Below are 15,555 nucleotides of genomic sequence, written 5' to 3' on the forward strand. Positions count from 1 at the left end.
TACATGGAGAAGAGGACTGAGTCTCGTGTGAACATAGGTAAGTATGTATGTTTGGAGGTGTGCATGTATGTAATAAACTTATACTGTCACGGTGTGTGTGTCCTGTTTTTTTTAGGGCATTTTTTTAGTACTAGTACTACAGGTACCAGCGGGCCCGGTTTTCTGACGCATGCTGGTACTTGTGGTTCTCTAAGTACCAGCTTGCGGGGGAGGTTTGCTGGGACTTGTAGTACTGCTACTAAAAACAATATTCTCATTTTTTTCAAAAGGCTATCAGCCCCCCATCCGCCGCCCTTGGATGGGGGGGACAGCCTCGGGCTTCACCCCTGGCCCTTGGGTGGCTGGACGGGGGGACCCCTTGATTTAAGGGGTTCCCACTCCTCCAGGGAACCCCGGCCAGGGGTGACTAGTTGGGTATGTAATGCCAGGGCCGCCAGGACCACAATAAAAGTGTCCCCCGGCTGTGGCATTATGTACCTGGCCAGTGGAGCCCGGTGCTGGTTTTAAAAATACGGGGGATCCCTACGCTTTTTGTCCCCCATATTTTTTGAACCAGGACCAGGCGCAGAGCCCGGTGCTGGTTGATGAAATATGGGGGAACCCCTGTCATTTTTTCCCCCATATTTTGTCAACCAGGACCGGCTCAAAGAGCCCGAGGCTGGTTTTGCTTAGGAGGGGGGACCCCACGCATTTTTTTTTTTTTTTTAAATAACACTTTCACACTCCTTACACTGATAAACATGCACGGATCTCACAGATCCGTGCATGCCTATCAGAACACAGTAAAAAAAAAGCAGGTCTATCTTTTTTACGATTTGTATTTATTCACGGCAGTGTTTGGCTATTGGCGGCAGTGTTTGTGAAATACAAATTTTAGTAAATGACCGAGTTCTATCAAATAACAGGCGTATTTGACCGATGGTGTATTCATTCGAATTTTTTTTCTTTGACTTCCAAAAAAATACGAATGCCCTCATCACTGCCGAGATTTGTGCTTAGTACATTCCCGAGATGACACTTTGAAGAAAAAACACCAAGTCGGTCAAAATCAGGAGCTTAGTAAATATACCCCCCTGAGTCAATAACCCAGGCAGTGGTTCCTTGCTATGCACAACAAGGAGTGTATCACTTTCTTATAGCAGATGGTCTTTAGAATTCTAAATCAGTATTGACATGATACATTATTGCTTTCGCTGGATACCTTATAATAACAGATCCAGTTTGTGCATTCCAGTTACACAGATAGAGAAAAAGTATAACCTCCTAATTATGCTGCACCTTTTAATTCAATCAGTAAATGCAGCTATGCATTCCAGCTGCATACGAGGAGAAAAAGCATGCCCTCCATATTCAGCACATCACACTGCAACTTGATGTCAAATGCAATCAACAAATGCAGACACAGAGCAGATTTTACCAGATATACATTGTGGTGTTGGCAATTAAATAAAATTTGCCTGATATATAGAATCTTATTGGTATCGACTGTACCCAGGTTTCATTACATGATATTATGTTAAACAGGGTACCCCTTATCCAGGAGTGACAACAGAAAGAGTGCAGTGAAAAATGACAACTTATCTTCACTGCAACTGTTTCCGTTGCTCACCTCCCATTGCCATAAGAAAAAAGTGTCTGGTACACATGAGTAAGGATTTTTGCCACGCTGATAGAAACACAAATACAGCGCCACTACATTTCCCTGTATATCGTGTTAGGTAGACCTTGATACAAATGGCATTGCAAAGTCCAAATGCACCAACAGGGAACGTGTGAGCACCGGGAAGGAAGAAAGGTGAAGGCGGTCGTATGGGTTACCGTGCTGAAAGTAGTGGTTAGATACTGCTGGACGCGGCTTCCTCCTGCAGTGAGGAGCCGGTAAGTATACTGACACTGAACGTATGTTTCACCACGCAGGCTTGGTCACCAGTTAGCCTCCACTGCAGGAAGAAGCTGCGTCCAGCGGTGTCTAACTGCTACTTTCAGCACGGTAACCCATACGACCACCTTCACCTTTCTTCCTCCCAGTGGTCACACGTTCTCGGTTGGTAAATTTGGACCTTGCAATGCCATTGGTATCAAGGTCCACCTAACACCATATACAGGGAAATGTAGTAGCGCTGTATCTGTGTTTCTATCAGCATGGCAAAAATCCTTACTCTCACCCGTTATTCGCTCCAATGATGATGACGGGAAGCAGATGAGGATGACTGCTATACATGCTGTACTACCTTCTAAATCAGAATAATAATTCTTAAACATATCTCTCACAGTATGGAAATTATGCACAATTCTTTTAAATGCATGTGTACCAGACATTTTTTTCTTATGGCAATGGGAGGTGAGCAACGGAAACAGCTGCAGTGAAGATTAGTTGCAATTTTTCACTGCACTCTCTGTTTTCACTCCTGGATAAGGGGTACCTCATTTAACACAATATCAAGTAATGAAACCTGGGTACAGTCGATACCAATAAGATTCTATATATCAGGCAAATGTTATTTAATTGCCAACACCACAATGTGTATCTGGTAAAATCTGCTCTGTGTTTGCATTTGTTGATTAGATTTAACATGAAGGTGCAGTGTGATATGCTGAATATGGAGGGCATGATTTTTCTCTTCTTATGCAGCCAGAATGCATAAATGTATTCGTGAGTATATTGTATCCAGTTGCATTTACCGATTGAATTAAAAGGTGCAACATAATGAGGAGGTTATACTTTTTCTCTATCTGTGTAACTGGAATGCACAAACTGTATCCGTTATTATAAGGTATCCAGCGAAAGCAATAATGTATCATGTCAATACTGATTTAGAATCCTAAAGACCATCTGCTATAAGAAAGTGATACATTCTTTGATGTGCATAGCAAAGAATCACTGCCTGGGTTATTGACTCAGGGTTCTCATTGATGATTGCTTGATGATTCTTTTTTTTTGTATAATCTGTTTTTATTGAAAATAACACAGACATAAATCGATATATAAGCACAAGAAAACACAGTATCGAACACATAGAAAACAGCTGCACACAGCAGTGTACAATAGTATGAGCGGGATCAAAGCAACGTGTCCAATATGGCAAAAGTCTGCATTAACATATTTTAAAACAGGAAAGTTAGAAAGAAACAGAAAAAGGGGGAAGGAAGAGAGAGAAAGAAAGAAAGAAAATGTGACCGAGCCGAGAATGCAGAAATCCCATTCTGAACCCTCTGGCACTCTCTCTTCATTTGATCCCACAAGTGAAGATGAAGTATCAATACTCTTTTCATCCTCCTACTCCACTACCTCTCCTCTTGATCCTATACCCTCACAGGTCAGCAAAAGTTTGTCTCCTGTGCTTATCCCAACCTTAACTAAAATCTGTAATCTCTCTCTCTCTACTGGCATCTTTCCATCTCTGTTTAAACATGCAGTGATTACTCCCATTCTGAAAAAACACAACTCTGACCCAAACACACTCTCTAACTACCGTCCCATTTCTCAGCTACCCAGTCCCTCCAAGCTACTTGAGAGACTTGCCTACACTCGCCTTACACACTTTCTTAACTCCCACAACTTACTTCAGTCAGGCTTTCGTGCCCAACACTCCACGGAGATGGCACTGACCAAAGTAGTGAATGATCTAGTCACTGCTAGATCAAAAGGCCATTACACACTACTTATTCTTCTAGATCTCTCTGCTGCTTTTGACACTGTTGACCACTCTCTTCTCATACAAACACTAGAGTCCCTAGGTCTTCAGGACACAGCCCTTACTTGGTTCTCATCCTACCTAACTAATCGATCTTTCAGTGTTCGCTTCTCTGATTCTACCTCCTCTTCTCTACCTCTATCAGTTGGAGTACCGCAAGGCTCAGTCTTAGGTCCTCTGCTTTTCTCAATCTATACCTCCTCTCTTGGTAAACTAATCAGCTCCTTCGGATTTCAGTATCATTTGTACGCTGATGATACTCAAATCTACCTATCCTCCCCAGATTTATCACCATCTGTATTGGCTCGTGTCACTGGATGCCTGTCTGCCATTTCATCTTGGATGTCATCTCGCCATCTCAAACTCAACATTTCCAAAACAGAATTAATTATTTTCCCACCAGCTAAGGGTAGTTACCAACCTGATATTGCCATAACTGTTGACAATGCAACTATCCACCCTACCCCACAAGCTCGCTGCCTAGGTGTCATCCTTGACTCTGAACTGTCGTTTGTTCCACACATTCAATCTGTCTCTAAATCATGTTACATGCACCTTAAAAACATATCCAAAATACACCCTTATCTTACACAAGACACTGCAAAAACTCTGATCCATGCACTCATCATCTCCCGCATTGATTATTGTAATAGTCTCCTTACTGGTCTTCCCAAACATAGGCTCTCACCACTTCAATCCATTTTAAATGCAGCTGCGAGGCTAATCTTCTTCGCCAGACGTTCTTCGTCTGCTGATCCGCTCTGTCAGTCCCTCCATTGGTTACCGGTATTCTACCGTGTCAAATATAAAATACTTTTACTTACATACAAGGCTATTACCCAAACTGCACCATCATACATCTCCTTACTCATCTCAAAATATCTCCCTACCAGACCCCTCCGCTCTGCACAAGATCTGCGTCTCTCATCCAGATGTATTACCTGTTCCCCCTCAAAATTACAGGACTTTACCCGGGCTTCACCCACTCTGTGGAATGCCCTCCCATGCACAATAAGACTCTCCACTAGTCTCCAAACCTTTAAACGTTCCCTGAAAACTCATCTCTTCAGACAAGCCTACCAAATTCCTGACCTACACACATAACCTTCAATGCTTCCCTATCCAGTTACATTCCCTCTGCACAGTCCCCATAACCTCACATTTTGTCTTCCAACATTGCTGGGTGATCATATCATACAACCCACTAAGAAGCTAGCAATCTGGGGAAACATTATGTAACAGGTTGCATCTATCCTTGTGTATCAATGCCTATTTCCCTATAGATTGTAAGCTTGCGAGCAGGGCCTTCCTACCTCTATGTCTGTGTTTGCCCAGTTTTGTTCTATAACTGTTGTTCTAATTGTAAAGCGCAACGGAATATGCTGCGCTATATAAGAAACTGCTAATAAATAATAAATAATAAATAAATAATAATAATAAAAGAAGAAAACAGACACATCCAAATATGTATACTAGTAACAGATTAACCACCAGTGCCGGCGCTACCCGCTCAGCAGATCCTGCAAAGCAGGGAGGCGCTGAGCCTGAGAGGCGCTCTCCCCGCTCTGCTACTCAGATCTCCGCAGCTGGTGCCCAATGCTGCCGCTGCGCCTTTTAAACAGGCAGCGGCGCCGGCAACGTGAAGCAGTGCTTCACGGAAGCAGCCCCAGCAGTGTCCCAAGCAGGCCAGCGATCTACACACGCAAGCCCCGGAGGGAGAGACAGCAGTTACTGTGTATCCTCGCCTGGAGCTGCGGCGGCCACAGCAGTGACCAGCCATGCCTTTTATGTGTAGACGCCGCCGGGCACCCCTCAACCCCAAAACGGTTCAAGGAGTGGGGCAAAGGGCAGTGAGTACCTGCTGAGCATTATTACCCTAGACCACCAGGGAAAACATAGTTAAAAGCAATTTAATAGGCATAAATAAAACCACGCAAATTATATGTATGGATATATATATATATATATATATATATAAAACTATATATATAAATATAACTATATATATATATATATATATATATATAAAATTATCTTTATTTCACCTTTCATGGAGGCACCAGACGAATAACTGCCATACTTATTGGGGGCGCCGGACACACGTTGGAGATATAGAGAGAGAGAGAGAGAGAGGGCCATAACTAGTGGTGTGCTAGCGGTGCCCAGCACACATTGCATCTGCACTGTGGGTGCAGGACCACCAACAGCGGGTGTAGTATGGCTGACCGGCGGTCTCCTGACCGCCAGTCAGCTTACCGACGCCGGGATCCCGGCGGGGCGAGTGCAGCAAGCCCCTTGCGGGCTCGCTGCGCTCGCCATGCTGCGGTCGCCATGGGTTCTGTTCCCACTCTATGGGTGTCGTGGACACCCACGAGTGGAAATAGTCCCTGTTGGTCGGCATGCCGACCATCGGGAAAGTGAGCCGTCGGGCTCGTGGAGGAGGTCATGTGACTTTCGGTCAGCTGACCGGCGGTCACATAAATACAACCCCCAACAGCACCCGCATGGCCACTGCTGCAGTAGTATTGTGCGGGCACCAGCGGCCTGGCAGCTGCAGCGCCCGGCTACTTGTCCCATAGGTAGCCGGGTAGCACTGCAGCTTTCCGTCCCTCATTACAATTTGCCTCTGATGGAAGACAGCTGCTTTAGGAGCAAATGTAAGTATAAAAAAAAACACAGTCTCTCTCTCTTTCTGCCTTACTCTCCCCCCCCCCCCCCCCTCCCCAGTGTAATGTATAAAACTTCCTGGCATAATGTGAATAAGGGGTTTGACTACTGGGAGCATTATATGTATAAGCGGCATTACAACTGTGGGCTTTATATGTATAGGAGGCACAACTACTGTGGGCATTATGTGTAAGGGGCACTACTACTGTGGGAATTATGTGTATTAAGGGCACTATAACTGTGGGCATTATGTCTATGAGGCTCTACTGTGGGCATTATGTGTATAAGCAGTGGGCAGTGTGTATAAGGGGTACTATTTTGGGCATTGTGAATAAGGGGCACTACTGTATAAGGGGTACTACTGTGTAGCATAAGGGACTACTGTATATGGTGTAATGTGAATCAGGGGCATTGTGTGCGGTGTAATGTGAATAAGATTGTGCTATTGTGTGGTTTACTTTGTATTGGGGGTACCGTTGTGTGACCACACCATTTTGGTGTGCACTATTCCTTTATTAAATATGGGAGGGCGCAAATTTCTAGTTTGCAGGGGGGCGCCGAACACCCTAGCACCGGCCCTGTTAACCACCATATCATTTCAGGGAAGAGATATAGGTTTTGTAGGACTCAGAGGATTTATATTCTATCCAAGGCAGCCATACGGTTATAAACTCGGTCCGTCTGTCTCTAGAGCTCAGTAAAATATCTTCCATATTCATATGGTAATCTAGTCTGGAAAACCAGATGTTCCGAGTAGGGGGATTAGAGGACCCCCACAGAGTGGGAATTACTGCATGGGCGGCATTGCCAAGGTGTCTCAACAGTGATGTCTTATAAGCCGGCTTGGACTGGCCCACAGGGTACAGGGGAAACCACCTGTAGGCCCCACTGCCTGGGGGCCCCTCCTCCTCTAGGGAACAGGTTCTAGACTGTGCACTTGAATTATATATTATACATATGTTACTTTATACTGTACAGGATTATGATGTATTCTCTGCAGTACATTGCTGTCATTAATCTGGCACATTATCATGCATGCACTAGCATTAATTACTATATAAATTATCAAGGAGTCCAGACCAGGTACTCTATAGTGGTCAGCCAAACCTCTGTGGTGGCTGGCCACACCCCCTTTGGAGGTTGGGCACACCTCTAATCATGGGTCCCCCTACCACTGCATACCCCACCGGTGGGCCCTTCATGCTCCAGTCCGATACTGCTTATAAGTGAATAGAGGAGTAGAGGAATGGTTTAATAACCAAAAGGCTGGGTCGGATGGGACAGGAGTGTGTAGGATAGTACTGGAGATGAAGACTACATCATCCCAAAAAGTTTTAATAAGAGAACAAGTCCACCAAATGTGTAACAAAGAACCTAAGTCTTTATGGCACCTCCAACAGGCGGGGGAGACAGACGGAGAAATAGCATGTAGAAGAGATGGGTGTCTGTACCATCTCATCAGTATGTTATATTGCGTTTCTCTTATTTGTATACAAATGGAACTCCCATGAGCCTTAAGAAATATAGATCCCCATTCCCTATCTGAAAGTGAAAGGTTCTGATCCCTTTCCCATTTCTAAGTGAAAGGAGGAGGGGTCAAGGAGTCAGACAATTGTAGGAGTTTATACAGGGTATATCGTGTGCATAGGGTGCAGAGGTGCAACACACATCCTTTCAAATGGAGTCATTTCCCGAGATGCTTGGCGGTAGATATTGCCCGTATACAGGAAGTGTTGCACCTGCAAAAACTTCCAGAAATCAGTCTGTGGAATATCCCATTTTGCCCGAATATCTGAAAATTGCTTAATCCCAGATGGTTGTACTAGCTGACCCACTCTAAAAAGTCCTTCCAGAGCCCAGTTTTGATACTAAACAAGGGAGCGGCCAGGTGGGAAAGCAGGGTTACTCAAAAAAGAAGTAAGGGGGCCAAAATCCGAAGAGAAATACGATCACCGTCTCATCACTTTTCAAAAGGAGAGCGAGGACAGATAGTCGGGTGGGGTTGTGGAAGTTTGGGTAAGGTCGGGAGCCATGGGAAAATTTCAGGGTATAGTTGAACATATAAGCCTTCTAAGACCACCCATTGTTTAACCTCCCTACTCCTGGTCCAGTCCAACATCCTGTTCAACAGGATTGCATGGTAGTAATTTTTGATATCTGGGAGTTGAAATCCGCCTTTTTTTAGGTAGGCATGACAGGATTTATCTACTAATCCTGGGCCTCTTATGACGCCAAATAAACTGTTGGATCAAGGATCGTATATGGACCGAAATCAGGAGTCCGGGATTCGGATTGGCAATGTTTGGAGGAGATAGAGCAGTTTGGGCAAGGTGTTCATCTTCACAACATTAATTCTACCTAGCCAGGATAGATTATTGTGTTGCCATCTACAGTAGTCATTTTTAATGAATTGGTGTAGAGGGTAAAAGTTCAGGGACATCAGGCGCGATAAATCACTGGGAAGTTGGACCCCTAAGTACGTTATATGGGAATCTCTTCATATGAATGGGAAAGTAGATTTAAAAAAAGCTAATGTCGTATGGGGGGTTGAAATATTGAGGGAATATGATTTGGATGTATTGACTTTAAAGCCGGAAAGTGAACTGAAGATGTCCAATTCACACATGAGGTGAGGAAGTGAGTGAGTGGGTTGTGGGACGACTGTCAGCAACTCATCGGCGAATAAAGAGAGTTTATAGTCAGTATCACCTACTCAAAGCCCTTTACTGTGATTATTTGCTCTAATAGCCCTGGCCAAGGCTTCAATACAAAGGACGAATATCAGGGGGTAAAATGGGCAACCCTGTCTCGTCCCATTGCTTATAGAAAAATTGTCGGAGAGGACCCCATTAACCTGAACTCGAGCTGATGGCCGTGTATAAAGGGATAACAGTCTGTGAAGTGCTTGTGGACCCAGTCCAATGTGCTCCAACACAGCCTTCATGAAGTCCCAGTTGACCCTGTTAAAGGCCTTTTTCAGCATCTGTAGATAGTAATACAGTAGGGGTCTGACTTTTAGAGGCCAAATGGATAAGGCTGAGGATCTTTGTAGTATTACATTTAGCCTCGCGGCCTGGGACAAAGCCCACTTGATCACTGTGGATAAGGGATGGGAGGAACTTGTTCAATCTCAGAGCCATCAATTTTGTAAAAAGTTTAAGATCCACATTGAGCAAGGATATGGGTCTATAACTGGAGCACACTGAGGGGTCCTTCCCTGGTTTAGGAATCACAGTGATTTGCGCTTCCAGGGATTGATCGGAGAAATGGGTATCAGCCGAGATGGAGTTAAAGGCCTGTAATAATCTGGGGGCAAGAGTATCTTTAAATATCTTATAGTAAATGGCGGTAAAACCGTCCGGGCCTGGACTTTTACCCGAGGGCGTAGAGGATATAAATTGTTCAACCTCTTGTAAGGTAAAGGGTTCTTCTAAGGAGTCTCGATCAGAGAGAGACAATTTGGGGTACGCCACTTTAACCAAATATTTCCTGGATCTCAGCATATTAGAAAGGGGATCGTGGGCTGGAGAGGGATCAACTAGATTATATAAGGTGGTATAATAATGTTTAAAGCACGCTGCTATCTCAGGTGTTTTAAAGCAGACAGAGCCTGCACTATTTTTCCTAGAGGGAACAAAGGAGGCTGTTCTCTGGGATCTAAGTGCCTGTGCCAGCAAATAGCCTGGCTTATTGCCCCATCGATAATATTTATTACTACATTTACGCAGAGAGGATTGGGTTTTGTTGTTGAGGATTTTCTTTAGGTGTGCCCATGCCTCAGACAGATCCACCAACTCGGAGGGGGACAGGGAGGATTTATGAAGGGCCTCTAAATAATTAATTTTATGCAATAGTGCGGTGGTTAGGGCCAGTCTATCTTTCTTCACATAAGAGCCTAATTGGATCAATTTGCCCCATATAACACATTTGCGAGCCTCCCAAATAGTTATTTTGGACACCTCCCCCGTGTCGTTAATGGAAAAATAATCAGATAACGCCCTATCCAGCTCATCTTTGCAAAATTTGTCATGTAGGAGGGATTCATTAAGGCGCCAAGTCCAATGGCCAGGGGATCAGGATGGGGCTGAGAGCGATAGGAACACTAGGGCATGGTCCGACCGAGTAATGGAGACAATGGAGGTGTCCACTAATAGAGGGAGGTGCCTATGACTCAGGAACAGGTAATCTAAGCGTGAGTAAACCTGGTGTGGGTGAGAGAAGAATGAGAAATCCCAATCAGAGGGGTGTGTGACCCTCCAAGAATCAGCAAGTTGAAGTTCGTGAAAAACCTTCCTAACCTGTCTGTGTTTTGTTCGAAAAATTTAGGGGTAGGAGGGGAAATGTCAATAGATGGATCCATAGACCAATTTAAGTCATCCCCCTGTCAAAGTCGAAAAATATTGCAGTTCACACATTACGTACTAACAACACACACATGCCCGCTGCGCGTGCTCTTGTTCCGCCGTGCGTGCACATATCCGCAATTTGCGTATGGTCGCTCCCGCGGTCCTGCGCGTGGTATGGGTATTTACGGCGGAGTTTGTGAACGCATGGAGGGCTATCAAAACATACATATTTAATCCAAATAGTGCACATTGTACACATAGTCCCACTGCACCACATCAGCAAGTATCAACAGTTTAAATGATTCCAGGACTAAGGGATTCGCCTTTGCATGATAGGAAGGGACAGACTAAGGTTATAAGGTGATGTCTGGTATCCAGCTGTAGGGTATTTTAAGGATAACATTCCGGTGTTGGTTTGAGGAAGATCGCATGTTCCTGAGTATAGTTATGTGCAGAAGTAGAATATAGATATAAACTGTATTTACTGTATATTATGTATGCGGCGGGAATCCAGAGGAGACCACCCACAAGAGCAGTTGAGAAAGACATCGCCCACCTTTTCAAATCAACCTATCACCTCTCCTGTAATGTAAAGATGCATCCCTGTGTCCAATGGACAAAGGGATTACAGTATCCATTGTATTGCTTTTGGAAGTAGTGTATAAAAAGCCTGTTGCTGCATGGCCGGTCAGAAGATTCTTAACGCTATCTACCTGATTAGCGGAGGACTGGACCAGGAAGCGCATGCGAATATTCTCACGTATGTACATTGACTTTAGCCATTTACTCTGTTGTATTGTAGTGTATAAATTGTATTGTTAACCCCCTTTCAGATATATTACTCTGTGGTGTCAGAACCCAGTGTTTAACTACAAATCGGTGTTGTGTCCTCTTTTCCCTGCTAGGGTTTAAAGTGTATTACATTACCTAACTGTATAAGGTTCAAAAGTGTATTAATAAGGTCTGTACGCGCTGCGGGTACTTTGTACCGTCAGCGCTGCATAAGGTTTAAGGTGTAACATCATTGGAGTGCTTTGCTGCATAAGGTTTAAAGTGTAATAGCATTATTGCCTTGCATTGCTGCATAAGGTTTAAGGTGTAATATCATTGCATTGCATTACTACTAAGGTTTAAAGTATATCTCTGGGTGTGTGCGCGCTGTGTGTACTTTGTACCCCCAGCACGGCGTTTGTACGCTAAGTCCGTACAAGGTACGGGACTCTGTACGCAAATAGTGTACAAAGTACGTAGAGTGCATATTAAGTCTAGCGGCCGCAGCGGCTCCATGGTAAAAGTGTGTTTAAAGGTATAGCTTTAATGGTTTAAGATAATATCAACATTATCAATTGGGGGCATCGTCCGGTTTTTCCACATACCCGCAGCCTAGCAGGTTAAAGCAAACTTTATCTATCAGCAAAGGGCGGACAGGTATCCTACGTGAACCTTTTCCTGGCTGTAGAATACACTGGAAATCCCTATCTTATTGCTGATTAGATGGTGTTTGCTCTGCATGGTTTGTAGGGATGCTGGTGGGACCCGTAAAGTAAATACGCAAAGCTATTTTAAAAGTCTGTGAATTTCTGTTTGGCGCCAAATGCGCACACAACACAAGCATACACCTGTACTTTGTATACCTGCTCACATTGTTGCCATAAGTACTGATTACTAGATTCATTTAGACCTGTGCAGAGAAATTTGTTGCTATTTAGTTAAAACATAGACTAAATATTAAGGAAGTAAACGTAAAACACAAATACAGTCTGGCCTAGTTAAACAGGTTTATACATAAAGAAACTGTGTTGTGTTAAGTAAGCGATTATAGGTAATATCGCTTACATTTATAGAAGTGTGGGATTTGCACTATTGCGGACGTACGGTTTTTGTACACGTGTCTCGGACAGAGTACGGGACTGCGTACGCAAAGTAAAGACATACGCACGGTCGCGTGTTAACGCAACGTGCGTAAGGGTACGACCGCTATGTACAAATTACACAATAGCATTGTTTAGTTTAGGGGCGGAACAGTAGCCACGCTACAATAGCACAAATTGCTCGGTTTCCAAGATTTAGTTTAAATAAAACCTTTTTTACTGTATTACCTCTGGTACTAAGGCTGTTTATCTGAATGAAAGTTAATTTTCTGTACAGAAAAACCAAAGTGTATGTGAGTGAACGAACGTGAGCGAGTAAACATAATAAAGGTTTTGTGGACCCAGGGAATTCGGGATCCCGTCGAGTGGTACACCAAGTGTGTGGAGACTTGGTGGCGTGAGATAGCTGGCTCACGTTAATATAGAGTGAAGTACAAAGGAGCAAGGTAGCAGAGTACCGCAGACCAGAAGGTCAGCGAGGTTTAGAGTACCGCGGCCCAAGAGGTCAGCGAGGTTTAGAGTACCGCAGTCCAGGGGGTTAGCGAGGTTTACCCATATAGGCTTATTTTGATACGCTCCGGCTGAGGTTTCGCAGCCTGAAAAATCGATTCCATTGGTCGTATGGCGGATAAGTAACAAGTACCTATACGCTGTGCGATTGGACCGCGCGTTAGTGGGTGCAATATTAGCGCAACGTGATACTCTTTTTACGAGCTTTGCGTAAAATCGCGGTATCATTAGCGCTAACTATAGCATACGCAAGCGTGATTTGTGTATAATAAAGGTTTAGGGAGTTTTCGCTGGTCTCTCTCAGGAAATCTCCAACAACTTATATTTACTGGAAAGGGTAAGTTATTCCCAAGACAAAAAATAGAACGGATGGTGGCGCGGCTAGGATTTTTAGAACTGTGGATTAGATATCAATTGTCACGATCCAGGTAATTCCTTATTAGTATTTACCTTCCAAATGCCTCCTGAGACTGTCCCAGTGTCCCAAGCCTGGATTCCATCTGCACTGTCTGTGTGCAGCATGCTGCATCTCATTGTCTCAAATCTCTTTACTGTGATTCTGGCAGCTTCATGGTTAAAACTCACATGCAAGTTACAAACAGTCTTTCCCTCCAAGTTCAAACATGGGCGCAGCCATGTTTGTTTTCATCACATGTTACTTTTCAGCCAATCAGCTGCACTCTGCTCCCAGCCTGATTACACAGCAGCTGCACTCTGGTCTCTGGTTAATTGCCCACCAATCCCTGCTAACCTGTGGGTTTAAATAGCCTGTCCCAGCATTGAAGGATGTCAGTGCTTCAATGGTCTTCAGTGTTTCCAGTGAGCAGTTCTTCCATGGACTTTCTCTGCAGTGCTTCATTTGTCTCCAGTGGTTCCTGTGTGCAGTCCTCTACAGATTCTCCAGTGAACTCTCCTGCATTCAAGCCTGACTCCTCTGTGTTACACTCTGTGGTGTAACACGACACCACTGTGATTAACCCTCTACAACATCACCTTACTCACCTGTGTCTGTATTCCGGCTTTCCAGCAGCCACTCTTCAACAACTACAGTTTTCCAGCGCACTCCAGCTTCTATTTCAATTTTCCAGCGAACCCTAGCTTCATTTACAGTTTACAGAACTTTTCTCTACATTCCAGGTTACTGGTATTAACCAGTTGCACACCTAAATTTCCACTTGTGACTTTCTATTGTTTTTGCACATTTTATGACTTTCATTTAATAAAATCACTTAAAGATATTTCCAGTTGTCGTGGTCACGCCTTCGGGCATCCTTGCTACTGTCTTTACGCATGTCCAGGAGTCCCATCGCTCCTCCAACATTCAGGTACCCGTCAACCCCTACAACTGAGGCTCCCAGTCACGGTCTCCAGCCCTCAGTTGTGACAGTAAGCACTGACCTAATGGATCTGGCCGGAGACCAGGCCCAAGCGTTTAACCCGATGCAACGACTTGCAGCACGCTTAGAACTTCTGGAGGCTGCACAGGGTCAAGTTGTTCGCTGTCTCCAGGGCCTTTCCACCCGGCTGGATGGAATCCAAGTAACCCTTAATGGTTCAGGGGCATCCAGTGTCCTGACTCTCAGTCAACTGTTGGTTCAGTTACAAGACCTTCTTTCTAGCATCGTTCCAGTTATTTCAAAGTGTCTCTGTGATACTCCTATTATCTCTGCTCCCGTCTCCATGAAAGCCTTCCCACAGTCTGCTGAGAACACAGATGCAACAGCTGCCAATCTCTCTATGTCCAAGTCGTTTCCCCTTGCTCCAAGTAAAGATAAGTTCCGGAGTAAGCCACGGTCTAGACTTTCTGAAGAGGAACGCAAGCATCGCATGCAGTTTCAACTCTGCTTCTACTGTGGGGGTTCTGATCACTTTATTAAAGACTGTTCTCTCCATAAGCCGAGGAAGTGGGATAGATCTACACATCACAGCATTCATAGTTACAAACCTTCCTATGTGGAATCTTCAGCTCCTTCTGAGCCGGTCAAGAAAAATATAAAAGTTGATCAAAGAAAAACCCAATTCTACAATTGGGGTCCTGTGTCCAGGAGCCCCATTTCCAATTCCGGGAAACAAAAGAGATTTAATGAGACTTTCTTCACCAAAGGGAAATCCAATTCCGCAGCCCAAGACGGGGCGTCTGTTTCTACAGCTCCAGGAAAGGTATCCAATGTTCAAGCTCTACTAGGGGCATATGAGTCTTCTCAAAAAGGAGTTTCTGATCTGTTAACCCCAGTAGGGGTGCTGGAGAAAACAACCCTGAGAGAGGTGTCTGATTCGTCAACCCCAGGAGGGGTCACCGAAATTTCAGCCCCAAGGGAAGTATCCAGAGCCAAGTTCCCAGATGGAAATTTTTGTGCTACAGATGCAGTTATGAACTCCTGTTTGCCGTTTTCAGAGAGCACCACCCTGTTGGCATCCAGCATGGACCAGGTCCAGGATGGTCTAACTGAACACTTGGATACCACT

The sequence above is a fragment of the Pseudophryne corroboree genome, chromosome 10 (genome assembly GCF_028390025.1).
Source record: "Pseudophryne corroboree isolate aPseCor3 chromosome 10, aPseCor3.hap2, whole genome shotgun sequence".
Taxonomy (NCBI): domain Eukaryota; kingdom Metazoa; phylum Chordata; class Amphibia; order Anura; family Myobatrachidae; genus Pseudophryne; species Pseudophryne corroboree.